This window comes from Oncorhynchus mykiss, chromosome 27 (assembly GCF_013265735.2).
Source record: "Oncorhynchus mykiss isolate Arlee chromosome 27, USDA_OmykA_1.1, whole genome shotgun sequence".
NCBI lineage: Eukaryota > Metazoa > Chordata > Actinopteri > Salmoniformes > Salmonidae > Oncorhynchus > Oncorhynchus mykiss.
Window position 1 is genome coordinate 46604357 of NC_048591.1, and position 12378 is coordinate 46616734.

At 49.0% G+C, this 12378-nt stretch overlaps 1 protein-coding gene across 2 annotated transcripts in view; it reads left to right on the forward strand.

Moving 5' to 3' along the window:
* The window catches only part of fndc3a (fibronectin type III domain containing 3A), a 178698-nt gene that overhangs the window by 24737 nt on the left and 141583 nt on the right, over window positions 1–12378 (forward strand). The gene's annotated exons all lie outside the window — the stretch shown is intronic.

Genomic DNA, 12378 nt, shown 5'->3' on the forward strand with positions numbered 1-12378 from the left:
GACCCCAGCAGGTACTGTCACATTCTATAATGTATAGGCCCTGAATACTGGACCCCAGCTGGTACTGTCACATTCTAATACATTCTATAATGTATAGGCCCTGAATACTGGACCCCAGCTGGTACTGTCACATTCTAATACATTCTATAATGTATAGGCCCTGAATACTGGACCCCAGCAGGTACTGTCACATTCTATAATGTATAGGCCCTGAATACTGGACCCCAGCAGGTACTGTCACATTCTATAATGTATAGGCCCTGAATACTGGACCCCAGCAGGTACTGTCACATTCTATAATGTATAGGCCCTGAATACTGGACCCCAGCTGGTACTGTCACATTCTATAATGTATAGGCCCTGAATACTGGACCCCAGCAGGTACTGTCACATTCTATAATGTATAGGCCCTGAATACTGGACCCCAGCAGGTACTGTCACATTCTATAATGTATAGGCCCTGAATACTGGACCCCAGCAGGTACTGTCACATTCTATAATGTATAGGCCCTGAATACTGGACCCCAGCAGGTACTGTCACATTCTATAATGTATAGGCCCTGAATACTGGACCCCAGCAGGTACTGTCACATTCTATAATGTATAGGCCCTGAATACTGGACCCCAGCAGGTACTGTCACATTCTATAATGTATAGGCCCTGAATACTGGACCCCAGCAGGTACTGTCACATTCTATAATGTATAGGCCCTGAATACTGGACCCCAGCAGGTACTGTCACATTCTATAATGTATAGGCCCTGAATACTGGACCCCAGCAGGTACTGTCACATTCTATAATGTATAGGCCCTGAATACTGGACCCCAGCAGGTACTGTCACATTCTATAATGTATAGGCCCTGAATACTGGACCCCAGCAGGTACTGTCACATTCTATAATGTATAGGCCCTGAATACTGGACCCCAGCAGGTACTGTCACATTCTATAATGTATAGGCCCTGAATACTGGACCCCAGCAGGTACTGTCACATTCTATAATGTATAGGCCCTGAATACTGGACCCCAGCAGGTACTGTCACATTCTATAATGTATAGGTCCTGAATACTGGACCCCAGCAGGTACTGTCACATTCTATAATGTATAGGCCCTGTATACTGGACCCCAGCAGGTACTGTCACATTCTATAATGTATAGGCCCTGAATACTGGACCCCAGCTGTTACTGTGATAGAGTGGATTGTTTTAACTGGAGTTAGGATTTGTCCCTCTGTGAACTCTCGAGGTTGTAAATCGTGTACCTATGTTTACTGTCTGGGCTTGTTTAGGGAACTAAACCTACTTGGCTGTGTTAAGCCCCTTCTGACACTGGAGCTGTAGGTATAATACCACAGTAATGTCTTCCTAAAAGCTTTCATAAACCTTCATCTTTCTGCAACGTTAGTTATAGTGACCGTTAGTACAGTAATAGTGATTGTTAGTACTGGTAATAGTGACCGTTAGTACAGTAATAGTGACCGTTAGTACTATAATAGTGATTGTTAGTACTGGTAATAGTGATTGTTAGTACAGTATTAGTGATTGTTAGTACTGGTAATAGTGATTGTTAGTACAGTATTAGTGATTGTTAGTACTGGTAATAGTGACCGTTAGTACAGTATTAGTGATTGTTAGTACTGGTAATAGTGACCGTTAGTACAGTATTAGTGATTGTTAGTATTAGTGATGGTTAGTAATATTGATCGCTAGTACTAGTGACCGTTAGTACTAGTGACCGTTAGTACTAGTGACCGTTAGTACTAGTGACCGTTAGTACTAGTGACCGGTATTACTGGTGACCGGTAGTACTGGTAATAGTGATTGTTAGTACTGGTAATAGTGATTGTTAGTACTGGTAATAGTGACCGGTAGTACTAGTGATGATGAACTTTAGTACTGGTAATAGTAACCGTTAGTACTAGTGATGGTGACCGTTAGTACTAGTGATGGTGACCGTTAGTACTAGTGATGGTGACCGTTAGTACTAGTGATGGTGACCGTTAGTACTGGTAATAATGACCGTTAGTACTGGTAATAGTGACCGTTAGTACTAGTGATGGTGACCGTTAGTTCTAGTGATGGTGACCGTTAGTACTAGTGATGGTGACCGTTAGTTCTAGTGATGGTGACCGTTGGTACTAGTGATGGTGACCGTTAGTACTGGTAATAGTGACCGTTAGTACTAGTGATGGTGACCGTTAGTACTAGTGATGGTGACCGTTAGTACTAGTGATGGTGACCGTTAGTACTAGTGATGGTGACCGTTAGTACTGGTAATAGTGACCGTTAGCACTAGTGATGGTGACCGTTAGTACTGGTAATAGTGACCGTTAGTACTGGTGATAGTGACCGTTAGTACTAGTGATGGTGACCGTTAGTACTAGTGATGGTGACCGTTAGTACTAGTGATGGTGACCGTTAGTACTAGTGATGGTGACCGTTAGTACTAGTGATGGTGACCGTTAGTACTAGTGATGGTGACCGTTAGTACTAGTGATGGTGACCGTTAGTACTAGTGATGGTGACCGTTAGTACTAGTGATAGTGACCGTTAGTACTGGTAATAGTGACCGTTGGTACTAGTGATGGTGACGTTAGTACTGGTAATAGTAACCGTTAGTACTAGTGATGGTGACCGTTAGTACTAGTGATGGTGACCGTTAGTACTGGTAATAGTGACCGTTAGTACTAGTGATGGTGACCGTTAGTACTAGTGATGGTGACCGTTAGTACTAGTGATAGTGTCTGTTAGTACTGGTAATGGTGTCCGTTAGTACTGGTAATGGTGTCCGTTAGTACTGGTAATGGTGTCCGTTAGTACTGGTAATGGTGTCTGTTAGTACTGGCGATGTTTACCGTTAGTACTGATGACCGTTAGTACTGGCGATGGTGACCGTTAGTACTGATGACCGTTAGTACTGGCGATGGTGACCGTTAGTACTGGCGACCGTTAGTACTGACGACCGTTAGTACTGGCGACCGTTAGTACTGGCGATGGTGTCTGTTAGTACTGGCGATGGTGTCTGTTAGTACTGGCGATGGTGTCTGTTAGTACTGGCGATGGTGTCCGTTAGTACTGGTGTCCGTTAGTACTGGTGTCCGTTAGTACTGGTGTCCGTTAGTACTGGTGTCCGTTAGTACTGGTGTCCGTTAGTACTGGTGACCGTTAGTACTAGTGATGGTGACTGTTAGTACTGGTAATAGTGACCGTTAGTACTAGTGATAGTGACCGTTAGTACTAGTGATGGTGACCGTTAGTACTAGTGATAGTGTCCGTTAGTACTGGTGATAGTGTCCGTTAGTACTGGTGATGGTGTCCGTTAGTACTGTTGATGGTGTCCGTTAGTACTGGTGATGGTGTCCGTTAGTACTGGTGATGGTGTCCGTTAGTACTGGTGATGGTGTCTGTTAGTACTGGTAATGGTGTCTGTTAGTACTGGTAATGGTGTCCGTTAGTACTGGTAATGGTGTCCGTTAGTACTGGTAATGGTGTCCGTTAGTACTGGTAATGGTGTCTGTTAGTACTGGCGATGTTTACCGTTAGTACTGATGACCGTTAGTACTGGCGATGGTGACCGTTAGTACTGATGACCGTTAGTACTGGCGATGGTGACCGTTAGTACTGGCGACCGTTAGTACTGGCGACCGTTAGTACTGGCGACCGTTAGTACTGGCGATGGTGTCTGTTAGTACTGGCAATGGTGTCTGTTAGTACTGGCGATGGTGTCCGTTAGTACTGGTGTCCGTTAGTACTGGTGTCCGTTAGTACTGGTGTCCGTTAGTACTGGTGTCCGTTAGTACTGGTGACTGTTAGTACTGGCGATGGTGTCTGTTAGTACTGGCGATGGTGTCCGTTAGTACTGGTGACTGTTAGTACTGGCGATGGTGTCCGTTAGTACTGGCGTCCGTTAGTACTGGCGACCGTTAGTACTGGTGTCTGTTAGTACTGGCGATGGTGTCTGTTAGTACTGGCGATGGTGTCTGTTAGTACTGGCGATGGTGTCCGTTAGTACTGGTGTCCGTTAGTACTGGTGTCCGTTAGTACTGGTGTCCGTTAGTACTGGTGTCCGTTAGTACTGGTGTCCGTTAGTACTGGTGTCCGTTAGTACTGGTGACCGTTAGTACTAGTGATGGTGACTGTTAGTACTGGTAATAGTGACCGTTAGTACTAGTGATAGTGACCGTTAGTACTAGTGATGGTGACCGTTAGTACTAGTGATAGTGTCCGTTAGTACTGGTGATAGTGTCCGTTAGTACTGGTGATGGTGTCCGTTAGTACTGTTGATGGTGTCCGTTAGTACTGGTGATGGTGTCCGTTAGTACTGGTGATGGTGTCCGTTAGTACTGGTGATGGTGTCTGTTAGTACTGGTAATGGTGTCTGTTAGTACTGGTAATGGTGTCCGTTAGTACTGGTAATGGTGTCCGTTAGTACTGGTAATGGTGTCCGTTAGTACTGGTAATGGTGTCTGTTAGTACTGGTAATGGTGTCCGTTAGTACTGGTAATGGTGTCCGTTAGTACTGGTAATGGTGTCCGTTAGTACTGGTAATGGTGTCTGTTAGTACTGGCGATGTTTACCGTTAGTACTGATGACCGTTAGTACTGGCGATGGTGACCGTTAGTACTGATGACCGTTAGTACTGGCGATGGTGACCGTTAGTACTGGCGACCGTTAGTACTGGCGACCGTTAGTACTGGCGACCGTTAGTACTGGCGACCGTTAGTACTGGCGACCGTTAGTACTGGCGATGGTGTCTGTTAGTACTGGCGATGGTGTCTGTTAGTACTGGCGATGGTGTCCGTTAGTACTGGTGTCCGTTAGTACTGGTGTCCGTTAGTACTGGTGTCCGTTAGTACTGGTGTCCGTTAGTACTGGTGTCTGTTAGTACTGGTGACTGTTAGTACTGGCGATGGTGTCTGTTAGTACTGGCGATGGTGTCCGTTAGTACTGGTGACTGTTAGTACTGGCGATGGTGTCTGTTAGTACTGGCGATGGTGTCTGTTAGTACTGGCGATGGTGTCTGTTAGTACTGGCGATGGTGTCTGTTAGTACTGGCGATGGTGTCTGTTAGTACTGGCGACCGTTAGTACTGGCGATGGTGACTGTTAGTACTAGTGATAGTTAGTAGTAATGATCATTAGTAAGTGATCATTAGTTATTGTAATAATGGTAATTAGTACTACTAAAAGTCATTAGTAATACTAATTAGTAATAAAGATTGATTAATAGTATTAGTAGTAATTTAATTTGTACACATTTATTTAACCTTTAAGTGAGTGCTAGTAGTTATAATTGTTAGTACTAGTAGTTATCGTTAGTACTGGTAATAGTGATCGTTAGTACTGGTAATAGTGATTGTTAGTACTAGTAATAGTGTGGTAGATGGGATACTCTGTCTGTTCCGTTCCTAACCTGCGTTTGCAGCTACGGTCACTAACTCAACGGCTAGGAGGTATCACTTCTGTCGTGAATAAGAGTTCAAAGTTCATACCATTCGCAACCAAAGCTCATGCTGATGTTGGCTTCGTTCTGTAATTATTATCTGAACCATTCTGACATCGGACCGTCATCCTACCTCATTGGAACAGAGTTATATTGTCGTCAAGGCTTTATATAGGAAGGGAGAAGAGGGCGTGTTTGAGAAGTTTTATAGCCCATTTCCCTTCACAGAGGCGGGCCACTGAGTGAGTAGCAATATCTTATGAAATCTCACATTTTAGAAGCTAAAATCACATTTCATCCCATCACGAATAATTTCATATTCAAACATTTAAATTGAACAACAATTCCATGTGAATCCGATAACTCTGATGTGTAGACTTTCCACTGTAGAGTTTATGTCATCTTATCATTGATGAGAATGTCTCAGATGACAACCGAACTGACATCATATTCATTAAGTACCAATGCACATGTTAAATTGTTCGGATTACCAGAATATAGTTAATTTCCCCCCACATTCTGATGTTCCCAGAATCTCTGTGTTAACCAAGGGGTTTTGCAAAAGTAACCTTAGTAGGGTAGAGCGAGGAAAAAGGGGGGAAGAGGTATTTATCACTGTCATAAACCTACCCTCAGGCCAACGTCATGACAACACACATTACCTTTAAAGTTATATTGCACAATAAAATCAGAATTATTTCCATAGTGGTCGCTATGATACAGTAATATAAAGACTACGTGTGTGTGTGTGTGTGTGTGTGTGTGTGTGTGTAATTTACATATCTCCATCTGGCTTTCAGGGGTCATCTTATATATATATATATTATTTTTTAATGATAAATTCAGTGCAGTTATTAGCCTTGGTATTTAGCTAATGAATGATAGGCTATGCGTAAGCGTATAACGCTTTTTTTTGCCCGTGTCTTGCACAATACTGTTGGCCTCTCTCCTTAAAAAAATAAAAACCGTCTTTGCTCTTGGAGAGGCGTGAAAAGCTAGACTAGAATGGCTTGCTGGAAGCTACTTCTTTTTCAGCATTTCTTACACTAATAGACTATTGGAAGAGGGAAGCAAAGCTCTTGTTTGTTGAATGTTAAATACGGCAGCCAATAGAACTCATGGCCACAGCCGGGGACCCTGAAAGAAGAGAACGCAGGATGGCGGTAGGCTATAGAACTCATGGCCACAGCCGGGGACCCTGAAAGAAGAGAACGCAGGATGGCGGTAGGCGATATAGCTGGTATTTGTTCAGACCCCTTAGCCATTCAATCTTCCCGAAGAGACTAGAATGCCATCTCCCATCTTTTACTCTAGCCCTATATTATTCAAGCATGTCATTACAATGATGATGATCAGGACAACAAAACATTTCAGTTAACTGTTGAAAGCGAGTGGAGGGATGAAGCAATGAGTCGGCCTACTAATTATGCAAATGTTAAACGGGCCCTATAATGCTTCAACATCTAATTGGCTAGTCTATAATGAACTTTGTAGGCCGCGTGTCCTGCGCCAGCATCACGTTCTCTCCCAGGTTCATGGTTTGAAACAAGGTGCATAATTCCAGTCCGTATAATACAGTAATGATGCACGCTCAACGAGATTAGCTCTGTCGTCTCTTCACTCTGGCCAGCTCAACGAGATTAGCTCTGTCGTCTCTTCACTCTGGCCAGCTCAACGAGATTAGCTCTGTCGTCTCTTCACTCTGGCCAGCTCAACGAGATTAGCTCTGTCGTCTCTTCACTCTGGCCAGCTCAACAAGATTAGCTCTGTCGTCTCTTCACTCTGACCAGCTTGATACGTCATCTGTAGTCTCTTCACTCTGACCAGCTCAACAAGATTTGCTCTGTCGTCTCTTCACTTTGACCAGCTCAACAAGATTAGCTCTGTCGTTTCTTCACTCTGACCAGCTCAACAAGATTAGCTCTGTCGTCTCTTCACTTTGACCAGCTCAACAAGATTAGCTCTGTCGTCTCTTCACTCTGACCAGCTCAACAAGATTTGCTCTGTCGTCTCTTCACTCTGACCAGCTTGATACGTCATCTGTAGTCTCTTCACTCTGACCAGCTCAACAAGATTAGCTCTGTCGTCTCTTCACTCTGACCAGCTTGATACGTCATCTGTAGTCTCTTCACTCTGACCAGCTCAACAAGATTAGCTCTGTCGTCTCTTCACTCTGACCAGCTCAACAAGATTAGCTCTGTCGTCTCTTCACTTTGACCAGCTCAACAAGATTAGCTCTGTCGTCTCTTCACTTTGACCAGCTCAACAAGATTTGCTCTGTCGTCTCTTCACTCTGACCAGCTCAACAAGATTTGCTCTGTTGTCTCTTCACTCCGACCAGCTCAACAAGATTAGCTCTGTCTCTTCACTCTGACCAGCTCAACAAGATTAGCTCTGTAGTCTCTTCACTCTGGCCAGCTTGATAAGTCATATGTAGTCCCTTTACTCCGACCATCTTGATAAGTCAGGAGAAGGGGAGGTCCTATATAGGAGGGGAGAAGGAAGGGGACGTCCTATATCTGGGAGTAGAAGGAAGGGGACGTCCTATATCTGGGAGGAGAAGGAATGGGAGTTCCTATATCTGGGAGGAGAAGGAAGGGGAGTTCCTATATCTGGGAGGAGAAGGAAGGGGAGTTCCTATATCTGGGAGGAGAAGGAAGGGGAGGTCCTATATCTGGGAGGAGAAGGAAGGGGAGTTCCTATATCTGGGAGGAGAAGGAAGGGGAGGTCCTATATCTGGGAGAAGGAAGGGGAGGTCCTATATCTGTGAGGAGAAGGAAGGGGAGGTCCTATATCTGTGAGGAGAAGGAAGGGGAGGTCCTATATCTGTGAGGAGAAGGAAGGGGAGGTCCTATATCTGGGAGGAGAAGGAAGGGGAGGTCCTATATCTGAGAGGAGAAGGAAGGGGCTGTCCTATATGTGAGAGGAGAAGGAAGGGGAGGCCCTATATACGGTAAGATGTGGCGGGGACGAGGGCTCTGGACCTCCTGACAGAGCGATGCAGTGAGGAGGATCTGTGGCAATGGTTGCTGACCACTCTGCCACTGAGCTTTACTGGCTAGTCGCCTCGAGGCAGACACTACTAGCCACCACAATCTGTCTCTGACCTTTACTGGCTAGTCGCCTCGAGGCAGACACTACTAGCCACCACAGTCTGCCTCTGAGCTTTACTGGCTAGTCGCCTCGAGGCAGACACTACCAGCCACCACAGTCTGTCTCTGACCTTTACTGGCTAGTCGCCTCGAGGCAGACACTACTAGCCACCACAATCTGTCTCTGACCTTTACTGGCTAGTCGCCTCGAGGCAGACACTACTAGCCACCACAGTCTGCCTCTGAGCTTTACTGGCTAGTCGCCTCGAGGCAGACACTACCAGCCACCACAGTCTGTCTCTGACCTTTACTGGCTAGTCGCCTCGAGGCAGACACTACCAGCCACCACAGTCTGTCTCTGACCTTTACTGGCTAGTCGCCTCGAGGCAGACACTACCAGCCACCACAGTCTGTATCTGACCTTTACTGGCTAGTCGCCTCGAGGCAGACACTACCAGCCACCACAGTCTGTCTCTGACCTTTACTGGCTAGTCGCCTCGAGGCAGACACTACCAGCCACCACAGTCTGTATCTGACCTTTACTGGCTAGTCGCCTCGAGGCAGACACTACCAGCCACCACAGTCTGTCTCTGGGTTCTTCTTCGTCTTGTTTTGGTATCTCCCAGGTACAAAGATACATAATTGACAGATTAAACAAAATTGTGGAAGCTCATCATTGGGCAGGTTGCTGGCTTTGACCCGGTCAGTTCTCATCATTGGGCAGGTTGCTGGCTTTGACCCGGTCAGTTCTCATCATTGGGCAGGTTGCTGGCTTTGACCCGGTCAGTTCTCATCACTGGGCAGGTTGCTGGCGTTGACCTGGTCAGTTCTCATCACTAGGCAGGTTGCTGGCTTTGACCTGGTCAGTTCTCATCACTAGGCAGGTTGCTGGCGTTGACCCGGTCAGTTCTCATCACTAGGCAGGTTGCTGGCTTTGACCTGGTCAGTTCTCATCACTAGGCAGGTTGCTGGCGTTGACCTGGTCAGTTCTCATCATTGGGTAGGTTGCTGGCGTTGACCTGGTCAGTTCTCATCATTGGGCAGGTTGCTGGCGTTGACCTGGTCAGTTCTCATCACTAGGCAGGTTGCTGGCGTTGACCCGGTCAGTTCTCATCACTAGGCAGGTTGCTGGCTTTGACCTGGTCAGTTCTCATCACTAGGCAGGTTGCTGGCGTTGACCTGGTCAGTTCTCATCATTGGGTAGGTTGCTGGCGTTGACCTGGTCAGTTCTCATCATTGGGCAGGTTGCTGGCGTTGACCTGGTCAGTTCTCATCACTGGGCAGGTTGCTGGCTTTGACCTGGTCAGTTCTCATCACTAGGCAGGTTGCTGGCGTTGACCCGGTCAGTTCTCATCACTAGGCAGGTTGCTGGCGTTGACCCGGTCAGTTCTCATCACTAGGCAGGTTGCTGGCGTTGACCTGGTCAGTTCTCATCACTAGGCAGGATGCTGGCGTTGACCCGGTCAGTTCTCATCACTAGGCAGGTTGCTGGCGTTGACCCGGTCAGTTCTCATCACTAGGCAGGTTGCTGGCTTTGACCCGGTCAGTTCTCATCACTAGGCAGGTTGCTGGCTTTTCACCAATTAGTGTAGTGTTGGTGTTGTCCTCTAGTCATTACCATTACCTGTCCTGAAAATATATTATTTTCTTTTAGAGATGACCAGCTACTGTTTCCATTCGTTTGAAGTCTCCTCTCCTCTGAACCTGGTCCCTGTTGTTTATCAATACTTCACAAATACTCCAGGTGGCCAGCTGTTTTTGTCTGCTGTAAAAAACACCCAGAACACTAAATAGGGAATATGGTCCCAGATGGGCAGCAGGCCCAGACTTCCCCCTACGCGCTCTCTGACTGTTGAAAATGATGTTTTCTACACAGCTCTTTTTACGGGTTTGCTTTGTCATCCTGTTGGCAGCTGCAGCTTCTGTTTTTATACCAGCCTTCTGGAAAGGGATTGTTTGTTTGTCTGTCAGGGGGTGAGAGAGACCCAGGCAGATTGAATGTGCTTTCCAAATGGCTCCCACTTTTTATAAATGTCTGAAAATAATAGTTCTGATGCCCTAGTGTTGTCATAGCCAGGACTGATCTGTCCGTGAAACAGAGGGGAGCCTGGGCTCTCCGGGACACACTCCTCACCACGTCATCCAGGTCGGACGCGAACCCCTCCTACTCCTCCTCCACTGCCCCTCCTCCTCCACTCCGCCCCTCCTCCACTCCGCCTCTCCTCCACTCCGCCTCTCCTCCACTGGTCCCCACTGCCCCACCTCCTCCCCTCCACTCCTCCCCTCCACTCCTCCCCTCCCCTCCACTCCTCCCCTCCACCACTCCTCCCCTCCACCACTCCTCCCTCCTCCACTCAGTCCTCCTCCACTCAGTCCTCCTCCAGTCCTCCACTCCCCTCCTCCAGTCCTCCAGTCCTCCACTCCCCTCCTCCAGTCCTCCACTCCCCTCCCCCAGTCCTCCACTCCGCTCCTCCTCCAGTCCTCCACTCCGCTCCTCCTCCAGTCCTCCACTCCGCTCCTCCTCCAGTCCTCCACTCCGCTCCTCCACTCAGTCCTCCTCCACTCCTCCACTCAGTCCTCCTCCACTCCCCCACTCAGTCCTCCTCCACTCAGTCCTCCACCGTGTCCTCCTCCACTCCTCCACTCAGTCCTCCTCCACTCAGTCCTCCTCCACTCCTCCACTCAGTCCTCCTCCACTCCTCCACTCAGTCCTCCTCCACTCAGTCCTCCTCCACTCCTCCACTCAGTCCTCCTCCACTCAGTCCTCCTCCACTCAGTCCTCCTCCACTCAGTCCTCCTCCACTCCTCCACTCAGTCCTCCTCCACTCAGTCCTCCTCCACTCCTCCACTCCTCCACTCAGTCCTCCTCCACTCCTCCACTCAGTCCTCCTCCACTCAGTCCTCCTCCACTCAGTCCCCCCTCCACTCCTCCACTCCTCCACTCCATCCCCCTCCCCTCCTCCACTCCGCCCCTCCTCCACTCCGCCCCTCCTCCACTCCGCCCCTCCTCCACTCCTCCACTCAGTCCTCCTTCACTTCGTCCCCTCCTCCTCTCCTCCACTCAGTCCTCCTCCCCTCCTCCACTCAGTCCTCCTCCCCTCCTCCACTCAGTCCTCCTCCACTCAGTCCTCCTCCCCTCCTCCACTCAGTCCTCCTCCCCTCCTCCACTCAGTCCTCCTCCCCTCCTCCACTCAGTCCTCTCCCCTCCTCCACTCAGTCCTCCTCCCCTCCTCCACTCAGTCCTCTCCCCTCCTCCACTCAGTCCTCTCCCCTCCTCCACTCAGTCCTCTCCCCTCCTCCACTCAGTCCTCTCCCTCCTCCACTCAGTCCTCCTCCCCTCCTCCACTCAGTCCTCCTCCCCTCCTCCACTCAGTCCTCCTCCCCTCCTCCACTCAGTCCTCCTCCCCTCCTCCACTCAGTCCTCCTCCCCTCCTCCACTCAGTCCTCCTCCCCTCCTCCACTCAGTCCTCCTCCCCTCCTCCACTCAGTCCTCCTCCCCTCCTCCACTCAGTCCTCCTCCCCCCCTCCACTCAGTCCTCCTCCCCTCCACTCAGTCCTCCTCCCCTCCTCCACTCCACTCCACTCCCCTCCTCCACTCCGCTCCTACTCCAGTCCTCCGCTCTGTCCCCCCTCCGCTCTGTCCCCCCTCCGCTCTGTCCCCCCTCCGCTCTGTCCCCCCTCCGCTCTGTCCCCCCTCCGCTCTGTCCCCCCTCCGCTCTGTCCCCCCTCCGCTCTGTCCCCCCTCCGCTCTGTCCCCCCTCCGCTCTGTCCCCCCTCCGCTCTGTCCCCCCTCCGCTCAGTCCTCCTCCGCTCAGTCCTCCTCCGCTCAGTCCTCCTCCGCTCCCC